At 43.3% G+C, this 13,020-nt stretch overlaps 1 protein-coding gene across 1 annotated transcript in view; it reads left to right on the plus strand.

Moving 5' to 3' along the window:
* The first annotated feature begins 4,766 nt into the window (after positions 1-4,766).
* The window catches only part of PAK3 (p21 (RAC1) activated kinase 3), a 184,090-nt gene continuing 175,836 nt past the window's right edge, over positions 4,767-13,020 (plus strand). The window contains exons 1-6 of the mRNA XM_054723775.1: positions 4,767-4,833; positions 5,758-5,823; positions 5,943-6,052; positions 7,062-7,173; positions 7,354-7,412; positions 11,424-11,571. The gene's annotated coding sequence lies outside the window, so the exon portion shown is untranslated. The remainder of the gene's footprint in view (positions 4,834-5,757; positions 5,824-5,942; positions 6,053-7,061; positions 7,174-7,353; positions 7,413-11,423; positions 11,572-13,020) is intronic.

Raw genomic sequence — 13,020 nt, forward strand, 5'->3', positions numbered from 1 at the left:
TTTTCACTCAAGAATGTGTCAAGGTATATTTCTATTTTAATACGTAGTGATCTACCTGATTCTTTTTAGCTAATGAACAATATGCAAAAATATGTATACTAGTATACCATAATTGATTTAACAATTACTTTATTGAGGGTCATTAAGATTGTCCTTTATGTATGATTTTTTTCACCCTTACATAAAATTCAGGAATAAACATCCTCGAACATATCTTGGCATGGATTTTATGAGTATTTTCATAGTCAAATTCCTTGAGTTGAAATTCTTGGTCAAGTGACATATGCATTTTAAAATTTCCCAAGTATTGCCAACTTGCCCTCCAAAAGGCTATGTCATTTTACACTCCCATCAATGAATATGAGAGTGAGCAATTTTCCCCTTTCCTGGAATTGGATTGGAGCAGTTTGAAAATACTTTTTAAAATTTACTTCTGTTGCTACGAGTCCCAACCCAGAGCCTCTCACTTATCATGTGACTCAAGGGGCTGGTTGGATTGGTGGGAGCCAAATAAGAAATACAAGTGAAGATACCATGTAGGGTGATATAAACAACACAGAACCGAGAGTGGGAGACTTGGTTTCTAGGACCACCTCTCTGAGGCATTAGACAGGCTACTTTAAATCGCTGGGCATCCATTCCCTCATGTGTAAAATGCAGATCATAATAGTACACTGTTGTTGTTGCTGTGAGGATCAAACGGGGAGATACAAAAGTGGTTGGCAACTTGAGAAGCAGGTACACATGCCAAGTGGTTATTATGGTAGTATTGTGATTATATCCTTAAATTAATGAGCTTGGGGAAGGGAATGGAAGACAGTGAGAGTTTAGTGGGAAATCTTTAAGACATTTCAGCATCACTGTAAATTTCCATGCAGTTGTCCTATATTCTTGGAGAACAAACCACATTGGCAGTAAAAACTGCTTTATGGTATCAAGAATAAAATAGGAGGGCAAGAGAGACTAAGAAGAAAATAAACAAATGGGACTACATCAAAATAAAAAGCTTCTGCACAGCAAGAGAAACCATCAACAAAACAACAAGAAAGCCCTCTGCATGGGGGAACATATTTGCCAATGTTATCTATGATAAGGGTTTAATCTCCAAAATTTACAGGGAATTCATACAATTTAACAAAAGGATGGTAAACAATCCAATCAAAAAATGGGCAAAGGACCTAAACAGACACTTTTGGAAAGAGGACATTCAGAAAGCCAAGAGACACATGAAAACATGCTCAAAGTCACTAATCATCTGAGAGATGAAAATCAAAACAACAGTGAGGTGCCACCTCACACCTGTCAGAATGGCTATCATCAACAAATCAACAGATGACAAGTGCTGGAGAGGATGCAGAGAAAAAGGAACCCTTATTCACTGCTGGTGGGAATGCAGACTGGTGCAGCCATTGTGGAAAACAGTATGGCGTTTCCTCAAAATTTTAAAAATGAAACTGCCATTTGACCCAGTAATCCCACTTCTAGGAATATATCCCAAGAAAACAGAAACGCCAATCAGAAAGGATATATGCATCCCTATGTTCATAGCAGCACAATTTACAATAGCTAAAATTTGGAAACAGCCTAAATGCCCATCTGCAGATGAGTGGATTAGAAAACTATGGTACATCTACACAATGGAATACTACTCTGCTATAAAAAAGAAGGAATTCTTACCATTTGCAGCAGCATGGATGGAACTGGCGAGCATTATGTTAAGTGAAATAAGCCAGGCAGTGAAAGAAAAATATCACATGATCTCACTCATTTATGGATAATAAAGAACATTATAACCTGATGAACAAAAAGATAGATACAGAGGCAGAGAAGCATCAAACAGACTGTCCAATTACAGTGGGAAGGCTGGGGAGCATTGAGGGGGGTAAGAGATCAACCGAAGGACTTGTATGCATACAGATAAGCATAACCAATGGACACAAGACACTGGGGCGGGGGGTGGGATGAGGGCATGTGCCGGCGGGTAGGGGAGGCCAAGGGAAGGTCAATGGGGAAACAAGGAGACATATGTACTACTATTTGTAATACTTTAAACAATAATAATAATAAAAGAATAAAATAGGTTATTCCCCTTTCACAGGAAGACTAAAGTATTTTATGCTGGGCCTGACTCCTAAGTCCAGTCCTCTTTCTATGACACCACTATGCTTTAATTTGTCAAACACCTAATAGGATTGTGGCCCTGTGCTACTTTCTATGATCACCAGGTAGAGAAGAAATATACACATGAAATGTTCAAATAACTGTGTGTGGTGACCACATAAATAGTACTGAGTTATAGCAGAGGTATAAGGGAGGATTAGAGTGAAATCAAATACCTTTTAATTACTATTTAAATAAATAGCCTAGAAGACCCAAGTTAAATCATTAGCCAGGAAAATCCAGTCATATCTTTATATTTCTTAAAAAAGCATCCTTATTGTTTAAAAAATAACTTGAATAAGTGCATTTTACAAGACAGAAATGTAAAATTTAATTGAATGACATTCATTTTCAGATCAGCACTTTTTAGATTAAATTTACCATGATGTAAAAACAAAAATTAATGTGATGGGTTACTTTTTTAAAACCTCAATGTTAATTTAAAAGATTTCTGTAAAATCATTAGAAGCAGGACCATCCTGATTTCAACCTATTAATTAGGGATTTGAAAAGGAGGGTGATGGGTGTTTTTGCATTAGGAGACAAGTAACCACCATGTCAAAAAAAGCTATCTAAAAAGCCAGATTAAAAAAACAACAACACCAATCTGGTATACTTTGGGCTCCCCCCCCCCAAAGCAAATATGTATTTTAACCAAACCAGTAAAGCCAGGTCTCATATTAGAAAAAGCATATTCTTTAGATTCAAATCTATATACAAATCTCAGCTCTGCCATTCTATGCAAAGTTCGTGTAATACTCAATTATGCACAAGTATATTTTAATTAAGGAAAATTCAAAGTAAAATGCAAAGTTACCCTTTTAAAAGTCTAGAGTATATAGTTCACTTATTCTTTGTCTCCTTTTCTGCTTTAGAAGGGTCATTGTTGTTCTCTTTTCAATTCCCAGTATCATCACATGTTAAAATAAATTAGTCCAAAGAGACATCCCATTCTCTAACTTTCCCAGATGTTGCCTCTGGTAAATCTAGAGTCCTGTTGCATGACTTTTTCTAACAGTGGCAGATATATTAGTTCACTCTCAGTCTTGACACTTATTTTGTTGGCATTATGGAGAAATGATTGCTGGATGTTATGAGGAGTTGATAAAATTGGATAAAAGTGCACTGGGAGTGTCATGATCCATTTTTACAATTTAAGTATATGAGGATATAGTTATCTTTACAAAAAATAAGTTTGAAAGTGTAGAGGAAAAAATAACTATTACTTTAACCCAACTGTTATAATTATGTGTCCTTTTCTGATTTTTATTTACAGGCATGTTTTACATCATTATAATTCAAATGAGCTTATTATTTTGCATTTGTTGTTGTTCTTGTTAATCCTCACTCTAGGATATTTTTTCCCATTGATTTTTATTTTTAGAGAGAGTGGAAGGGAGGAGGAGGGACAGAGAGAGAAACATCGATGTGAGAGAGACCCATTGATTAGTTGCCTCCTGCACACGTCCAGACTGGGGCCAAGGATCAAACCTGCAATGGAAGTACTGTCCTTGACCAGAATAGAATCCAAGATCCTTCAAACAGTGGCCTGATGCTCTAACCACTGAGCATAAACCAGCTAGGGCTCGTTGTCATTTTTTATGAAAATTTAAAGTATCCTTGCTGAGATTTAGCATGATTTACATAAGCTAACCAAATCCTGAGGTGGCAGTATGGATTTCGGAATAGCAAAATATAATTTTGGAGTTAGATTTTAGGCGTTGGATATCAGCAAAAAATTGAATTATTTTTTAAAGACAAGAGAGGCCATGGAAGGTTTTAGGGAGAGCCATATATATATCTATATATATCTATATAAAGTAGATTAGTTATTCTTTTTGTGGTGTAAAAAGATAAGTTTTTTTTTCCAAAAATATATGTTTCATGTGCAGCAAGGTAATTTCCCTATGTAGACTGTCATCTCTTTGAATCCCAGTGCCATATCTATCTCTCTGAGTTTACTGTGTATTCCAGAGACTACATCAGTATTACCTGCTTGCCTGACAGATGGTGTCCCAAATCCAAGCCATTTTCCTTTCAAAAGAGTGCCTGTGTAGCTGGACAGATTTCCTCCCCTAAAACTTATCTGAAATTCAAGTCTTCCTGAAGGGTTAGTCAAGGAAGAGAAATTAAATACCCCCTCTCCTTCCTACTCTCAGCCTCTTTCTTGATGGCCAGACCTCTGCCTAGACAACCCTGACAGTGTAGAAGTTTCCATCTCATTTTCCTTTCCTTCTCCCAGTTCCCTCCCCCCTGCTTTTTTTTCCTTCCAAGGCGCTTCCTGCCTGGAAACAAAAGATTGGTCCCCAGTAGCCCACTCAGGGCGATTTTAGTTTGATGCTCATCCTCTGATTGGCCCATGTACTGCGCAGAGCCCGGGTGATGTCATAACAGAGAAGGGCTAGGGAGCGGTTGCGGAGCTGGGAATCTACCTCTGGCTGGCTGCTGTCAGAGGCGGGCCTTCTGGGGTCTTGTGTAGGGTACTGCAGCTTTCCCTTGCCTAGAGCAAGGGTGCGGGTCCGGGAGGGGGTTCGGGGGAGGGGGGCGGGGAGTTGGCTGGGCATGAAGCGGCGGCTTTAGCCACGGGTTGTGGCTCCGCAGCCGCGCTACCCTGCTATCGCGAGCCTCTGAGGTAGAGGAAAGGTCTTGACAGGTTGGCTGGACCAGTGGCAGGTAAATCCACTTATGGCACCTGGCTCACTCAGGGGAGGGGGTGGCGGCTGGACATTGATTTTAGGCGGTTGGGAAGATTTTCTTCCTTCTTGGATCCCCCTCTGGCTCTTAAGGCGTTCCAGCCTTGAGTCCCTGATGTGGCTCCTAAGGAGTCCTGAGACCTAGGGCGCTGTTTGCAGGATCTCTGGTCGGGAAAACAGACAAGTGGGTGTGTCAGGGCCCTTCCCGAGGGCTTGGGCTCCTTCGCTGGGTCAAGCCTTATATAACCATACTGGGCTGGAGGCAAAATCCATCCCCAAAGCTATGTCAGCCTGTAAATCCTCTGACTTCTATGAGCCTGCTCCACCAGCCACTGTTGCTGGGATGGCAGTTCCCACCCCCATCCCCAGGGGGCGGGGGTGTGTCTGTGGCTTAGCAAGTCCCTTAGGGGAAGAGCCAGACCTGAACAAACAAAAAAAGTGACTATTTTTAAAAGGGGCACCTTTCCCCTTTTCATTATTTTTTTCTTATCCCCTTTCCCCCCCCCTTTTTTTTGGTGGGGGAAGGGTAATGGCAGGAGGACTCTCTTCTTCTCCTGTGGGGTTTGGAATTATGGAATAATGTCCCTAAAAAGCCTTGGGTCCCTCAGTTGGCCTTTGACTTTGTCTGGGGAGAGGGGTCATTAGATCCAGTGGCTTTCCCTTCCCTGTCCTCCTCAGCTTGCAGGGGCCATTGCCCTTAATTTTTGAACTGGATTTGGCAAGATTACTGTTGCACTTTTGGGCAGATTGAACATTTTACAGTCTTGATCTCAGCAGGTTTTCCTTCCTGAGTTGGTGGTTGAGGGGTGGGGTGGGGTATATCAGGAGGGCTGTGCCAGGAGGGAGAGAGCCAGAGGCTCCACTTGGGTTTTTGTTTTGTTTTGTTTTTGGTCCCACCTTCCAGAATCCAGTGCCAGACTCTGGACTTGAGGGTTCTGGACTATGGTCTGTAGAAGTGAAGGAGAGAAGGGTGAGTGGCTTGGCTTTGGGAAGCATGAAGGGGGAGGTTACAGCATTATTTTTTAAAAAATGGCTTTCAGCAGGGAAGCCTTTAGCCATGTTAGTCTTGCTCCCCTCGTGGTTTTGCAGACTCAAATCCAGGTCAACTGTATGGCTGTCTGAGGTGCTGCAACAGAAGGAAGTCCATTCCTATTGGTGATAACACTGTGGCCCTGTTCTGAGACGACTGATGTATAAAGGTCAGTGCGGTTTTCACTGGACTATTTGCAAAATTATAATTGGGTCGGTCTGTGATTTGGTACTTAAGTTCCCTAATCAGAGGCATCTTTGGGCAAAGGGACTTAATATGGTAATGAATGATTAATAGGCAAGTGCTTGGAGAGACAGCTGTGTAAGCCTCTGTTTCTGAATACAAATGTTGTAACCCATTCCCCTATGAAAGAGGCAAAGTGAAAAGAGACTGGGATGTATGCTGGGTAAAAAATAACAGCTGAGAATCTAGAGGACAGAGGGACCTTGATATGTCAAAGACTAGACCCTTCAAGCTAGCAAGTGGGCCTTGTAGGAGAGACCTAACAGAAAAAGGAGGTTCAGTTGGGATACAGGTGCAGAAAAGGGGCCACAATACCCTAGAGGATGTTCCAACTAGCTGACCAATCCCACAGGTTACAGACTTTCTGGTTGGAGGTGGAAATGGTATACAGAGCAAATAAGCTTGCTGAGGTCTTTGAAGGTAGAGCAGTGGACATGACAGGTGAGGTGAGGGAAGAATAATTGTGGGGATGGGGAGGTGCTGTCCCCATTAGAGACTCTGCTATTAGGAGGTCAGAGACTAAGCTACTATGAGGTCGAAGCGAGTAGCAGTGTGAAGCTCGGTTGATTGAAGCTTCGTCCACATATGCCAAGATTGCAGGTTTGATCCTTAGTCAGGGCACATACAAGGGTAAATCAGTGAATGCATAAATAAGCAGAACAAAAAATCTATGCCTCTCTCTCTCTCTCTCTCTCTCTCTCTCTCTCTCTCTCTCTCTCTCTTTCTCTCTCTCTCTCTCTCCCAAATCAAAAAATTAAAAATAAAGATCTAGAATCCAGAGTAGGTAGGTAAAAAACAAAGTGATAGAGAGAAGAAAAAAACATTGTCTTACCAGGAACTCAAAAACTCTGATTTACCTGGTGGGATGGGTTATTTAGTGGTTGAGGTTCCTGTGGCTCAGCCCAGACTTAAAGGGACAATATCTCAATATTTAGGGAATCAATAGCATTCCCATCCATGTAACCCACCTTCGGGATCCAGTTACTTCTGATCAAGGGAAGAAGAAAATCCACGGGTGCAGTTCAACAACCAGCTTTTACCTCCTGGGTAAGGAGAGGGGAATGGAGGGGCAGGGACCCAAAGGAGACTGGAGGAGCTTTGAATCTGTTTGAGACCGGTAGGTTGAATGCTTTTACATGGGAGTGTCAGGCCTTTGCTCCAGGTATAGGGGTATCTGCCTGTACTGAAAACAAAACAAATAAATAAAATTAAAGCCCTCATTTCCAGGAAGGGGCCCATAGGACCCAGTGCAGGCTGAGGGATGGTGAAAACAACTATAATAGAAGGTAAGTGCAGCTCTCAAGGCATATGGGGTACAGCTTATGTTTCAGCTGCCCTGTTTTTCTCCAACCTCTCCATTTGCCAGAAATTAGGTGGTTTCCTCTGCAGGGCCTGGGGTGGACTCCCCTGCCAACTACGCACTAGGAGGCTTCTCCAGCAGGGAGAAGGAAAGGGAATGCAGTGGTGTGCAGGGCCTGAGTCCTCCATTTCAGGTGTGAAACCATAGCCTGGGAACCAGACATGTAGTATCTGATATAGATGTAACAACAAAACAAATAACCCCCCAGGTCTAGCAGTCTGTTTCCATTTCCCCACAAGAAATGTGTCACTTCTTATCTTGCTCTGTGACTTTGGAAGGTATGTGCATTTACATATGAGGTGATTACTGGTATCACTAATACATACAGCCTAACCGTGAGTTTAATTGGAAATGTTAATCAGTGTCTGATTTGCACATTCAGTCAATTATCTGAGGGCTGGGGCAATCTGTGCTGCACCCAGAGGATGTGATGTAGGCATAGCTATCTCTAGGTCTGCGGGTGGGAAGCAAAATGGGAGAGGTGAACCTTGAAGACTGGAAATATACTGGTAGAGAATGGAAATCATTCCAAAGGCATGGCCACAGAGAGGAAGACTGGAATACCGTCCTATTCTGAGATGGAATAGGACGGTGAATACCGTCCTATTCTGAGATGGAATAGGACGGTATTGGAGGCCACAAAGTGGAGGTGGAGGCTAGCTAGTGTTTCACTATGAGATGGGAGGGGACTGGATTTGGAGAAGTAAGTTTTATAAGAACTAGAGAATCAGGATCTGGTGTGGAATGAACCCTGGCAATCAGAAGTCAGGCATTCTGGTCTGAGTGTTTTTACCTCAGTTTCCTTGTCTTTCAAATGGTGTGGTTTGGGGGAGGTGCTTTCTAAAATAATTGTGGCATTTTAGGAAGTGGGTCCATTTGTTTTGGTAATAAAAACAAGTCTGCTAAAGGACAGCCCTCTCCCGTAAAATTGCCCCTTCTAAATCACACTCTTTTCCGTATGCTCTCCATTTGAGGGGAAACAGTACAAAATACACCTGCAACCCCTACACACATTTCATCTCTTCACCAATATGACTACACTTTTGTTTTATGTGAATGGTGAAAATAGGGAAAAGCGAAGCCCAAGTGGAGAATCTGCTAAGGACCCTATAATCAAGCCCACCAAAAGGTCTGTGGGGATCTTATATGGTGGGGATACAGAGATTCACCAGTGACTCTGAGTCTCAGAAAAGAAGGCCTTGGGGTAAGGGTGAATGAAAGACCTGGCTTGGGTGTGGATCCTTTTATCTTTCTCCTTCATCTCTCTCTGAGCCGGGCAGAATTTTGGGAATTCTGCAACCCTCAAGAGACCTACCCCTAACAATCAGCGCGGTCACGCCCTCTAGTGACCTCAGTGGAGACACCTTTGGCAGAGCTCCCCATACATTCATTCCATAGCCCAGCTCTGGTGCTAGTGCTAACCCTTGTGCAGCTCTTAGTCTCTGTGGAGAAGGGTTCCAGTCCTTCCAATTGGCCTGAAGGAGAGACTCAGGTGCAGCTGTGGCTTCTTGTAGGCCCTTCTCATATATGGATGGGGCTAGGAATTGAGAGAAGGAGCCATCCCCTCCACCTCCAGTGCCCAGTTTCCTTCGTAGAGCCTGAAAAAGACTCCAAAATTCTCAGTGCTGGTCCAGGCACTCACCACTGGAGAATTCTGTAGTAGGAAGAGTGGTTGTCTGCAGCTTCTCTCATTCCATCACCAACAAAGTGGCAGCCCTAGTCCCCACGTAGAGATGCTGGCAGGAAGCTGGAATGCAGCAAGTCTGGGGTGTTAGTAGGTAGATGTGTGCACTGATCCCTATATCAGGTCCAGTAGGAGGCCTGAGCCACAGGTGAACACACAAGACAGTAGAGACATGCAACATGATACAGGCATACAATGTGGCATAAGCATATGACACACGATATGGATTAGCTACATGGTACACACACACACCGCATGGAATAGATACAATACACATACAACACAGTACAGACCCACAGCATGGACACAATACAGTACTAACACGATACACATACACAACACAGTATAAACATGACTTCACATGTACCAAACATAATACAGACTTGATATACACACAACATAGTATAGATATGATTTGGCACGCACCCAAAATTATATAGGCACACAAGGCACATAACTTGGTATAGGGAGCAGCACAGATATATACTCTACTCACCATACTATTCTCACTCAGGACATACCCCCAGACCTATAGGAGGAGTGTAGCCACCAAGTGGAGCCCTGTGTCCTGCCAGTGGCATCTGCACTGGCTCCAGCTGTGCAACTGGTGGGTTTGAGGCAGGCTGCATGGAGTTAATAAGTGAATGAAGGGATGTGGAGGCAGGCCTAAGGAAAGCTCTGGATCTTATGCAGAAACATGGAGGTGCATGGTTAGTACAGGTGCATTTCCCCCTTCCTCTAGGTCTTCTAGCAACTGTTCCCCACCTCTATCCCCCATGGATGCATGCTGCCTCCCTGGGAGTAACCCTCCGCTCTGAGGATAGGCAAGGGTTTTTTTTGTGGCCAACCTTCTTGAGCCCTCTTCAAGCCCCAACCCTCTTTGGAGCTTTGACAGCCCTCACTCCTCCACCCCCACCCCACCTCACCCCCTTGCAGGATGAGCTCCTGCAGTGAAGGAGGCTGCAGGCACACCACTCATCTGCAAAGTGGGTGGGATTTGGAAAGGCTCTTTGGAGTGTGCATGTGGGCAGCATAAAGGGAATGCCAGGGCTCCTGGGGGACAGATGTGCTCTGTAGTCTTGCCAGGAACAAGTGTAAGACCTGGGGTATGGCTTAGTCTTCTTAGTCAAGAAGGTGGTATTGTGGGAATCAAGGGAGCTTTACTTGGCTCCCTGAGGCTCTAATTTTGCTATGTTCACCTTTAGATATCCAACCAACCATCCATCCATCCAACCATCCCTGACTTTGGCTTAAGATCCTGTGTATTCTGGTATCCTCTAATAGCATGTGTGCTAGCCTGGATCTGGCTTTATTGGGAGTTGTGTATAAGTTCTGCTTTTCTTTGAAGACTGCTTTTCTTTGAGGACAAACACCATGGAGGGAAAGGGGACAGGGTAGGAAGGATTGCAGAGCTTGGGGTCCTGTCAGGGGAAGTTTGGTCTCCTCCTTGAGAGTACTAAACCCTTGAGAAACTCAAGTGAATGTGTGGAAAGGCAGAAAAGGGAAGAATTAAAAAGACTCCATCTCCTTCAAGGTTGGACATGAAAACCTCTGTTGGGAAGATAGGGTAAATTGCCATCCACACGCAAAATAAAAATAAAAACCCAAATATATATTACCCAACAAAATCTTGGGAAGATTGTAAAAGATATCCCTGTGGTGGAGATAGGGGAAAGCAAAGAGAATTTCGAATTAGGGAGGACAGAAGCTGAGGGCATCAGCAGCTGTGCGATGACTTTAGAGTGTTTCCCACCCTAGTGGAGCTTGTTGAGAAGGAAAATAGAAATGGACGTGGACACTTGGAGTTGAGGAATGAACAGCAGTGCCAGGTCTTCAGGAAGTTCAGGTATCCTCAAAACCCACCTGAATTCCCTATCATCTCTCAGTTTTCCATGATATATTGGACTATACCACCTCCATTAAATATGCAAATATTTTACATCTGTCATATTTGATTTAGTCCTCCCAATGCTTATCCAAGGTAACAAGGGTAGGTCTTGTCCACTTGATAGCAAACCGATCCAGAGTGGTGAAGTGACAGCACTTCTCAAATTGAAACTCCCAGTTCAGTGGCCTTTCTGGACTCCTAAGTAAAAATTCTTTTTTAAAATATACTTCTCTAATTCTCTGTCTTTTGAATGGATTTTCTGAAATTCACTGTAGTGCGTGTGTGATGTTTGGGGGGGTTGGATGAGGGAGTATTAGTAGGTGGGGAAAGAGATTCCTGCTCCCCCACAATGCTTCTCTTGGCAGGTTTTCCCCAAGAAAGAGCAGCTGAGTCCTTGCATCTTATGACAGCTGGTATACCCAGCCCTGAGTTCGTCGGAGCTGAAGGCACCCTGGTCCCTACTTATGGGCAGCATCCACCCATGCTAAGGTCCTGCAGCGATGGTGGTGTGAGGTGAGTAATGGATTCCAGGGCAGGGAGTTAGGGATCTCTAAGCCAAGGTAAATGCCACCTTTTCACCAGAGCTCCCACTTTTAAAGACTCCGATTAGGCCTCATCAGCCAGGCCCCAAGGCATGGACCCTTCTTTCTGTACAGCTTCCCTTGGTTTCTTGGTTCCCCCACTTCTAATATGAGAATGACACTCTTGACCTACATACTAGCGAGAGTAGTAGAAACAAACAGTCACTGGCAAATCCTTCGTTAATGTCAAGCTCTAAGAGCTTTAGTGTAACACAGACCTGCTTCCCATCAAGCTGTCGTTTATTTTCCCCCTGCTTTCCTGATGCTGAAGTTGCATTGCAGCCACATGCCACAAATTTATCAATTGGTACCTATAACTTTGACTACCTCACTACCTTTAAACCTTAATTTTACCTGCCTATTTAAAGTGTAACTTCAACCCAATCATCCCAACTTCTTAACTTAAACCTTCCAGAACCTTCTTTCTGCCTTCCCACCCAACCAGGGAATACTTCCTTCCCCAGCTCTCCAACAACACTTGAGTCTGGCATGTAGTATAGTTCATTCTTTTCTACTGCCTAAAATAATTCTTGCATGGCTTCTGCAGTATTCATCTTGGCAGGTAAACTATACTTTAATCAGTTCATGGGTAGGGACTAGATCTCATAGGTCTCTGGTCTCTCACAAGTGCCTGACAGCTCCCCAGCAGCTTTTTAATTTGGACCTCCCTCTCGTCCTCTCTACTTCTTTTGGGTTTATTGGCCTGACTCTCTGATCATCTCCCTGTCTCTTGACCGCTCAGGCATCTGTTATAGTTTCTCTGTTGGCTTCTCCATCTGGCCTTCTTTTGCTATGTGCTGCAGTCCAGGCACCTGTTTGTATCTTACTGTCTCTTTGCCTTTCTATCTTTCTTCTGTCTGTCCCTTTGTCAGTTACTTACGCATCTCTCATATTGTCCAAGTCAAAAACAAACAACCAAAATCAAAATAAAAACCCAAGAGAAAAACAAACTAAACAAAAAACAAACAAGGAATATGCAATCCAATTCCCTTTCAAACTGAGCCTGTACTGGGCCTAAAGAACAAAGGAAAACTGTGGCTCAGCGACAGGTGTTTATGTGATGCCTTCTCATGAAGGGGAAGCTCCAGAGTTTCAGCTGTGAAATGAAAGGTATGAAATTACAGCCTTGCCGATATTGATGCATTCAACTTTCTAGAGATGCTCTGGTAGAGGATCCTCTACAGATCTTGAACAACAGAAGGTAACTAGAACTGGCTAAAATAAGAAGCAAGCCATGGGTCTCTCCTGGGTATTTTATGACAGCTGCAATAATAATGTATTTATTGAGTAGCTATTGTTGCCAGCACTATACTAGGAATTTTACTTGCATGAGACAATTTGATTCTACAGTAACTCTACAAAGTAGTATATTTTTCTAATA

This window comes from Eptesicus fuscus, chromosome 1 (assembly GCF_027574615.1).
Source record: "Eptesicus fuscus isolate TK198812 chromosome 1, DD_ASM_mEF_20220401, whole genome shotgun sequence".
Taxonomy (NCBI): domain Eukaryota; kingdom Metazoa; phylum Chordata; class Mammalia; order Chiroptera; family Vespertilionidae; genus Eptesicus; species Eptesicus fuscus.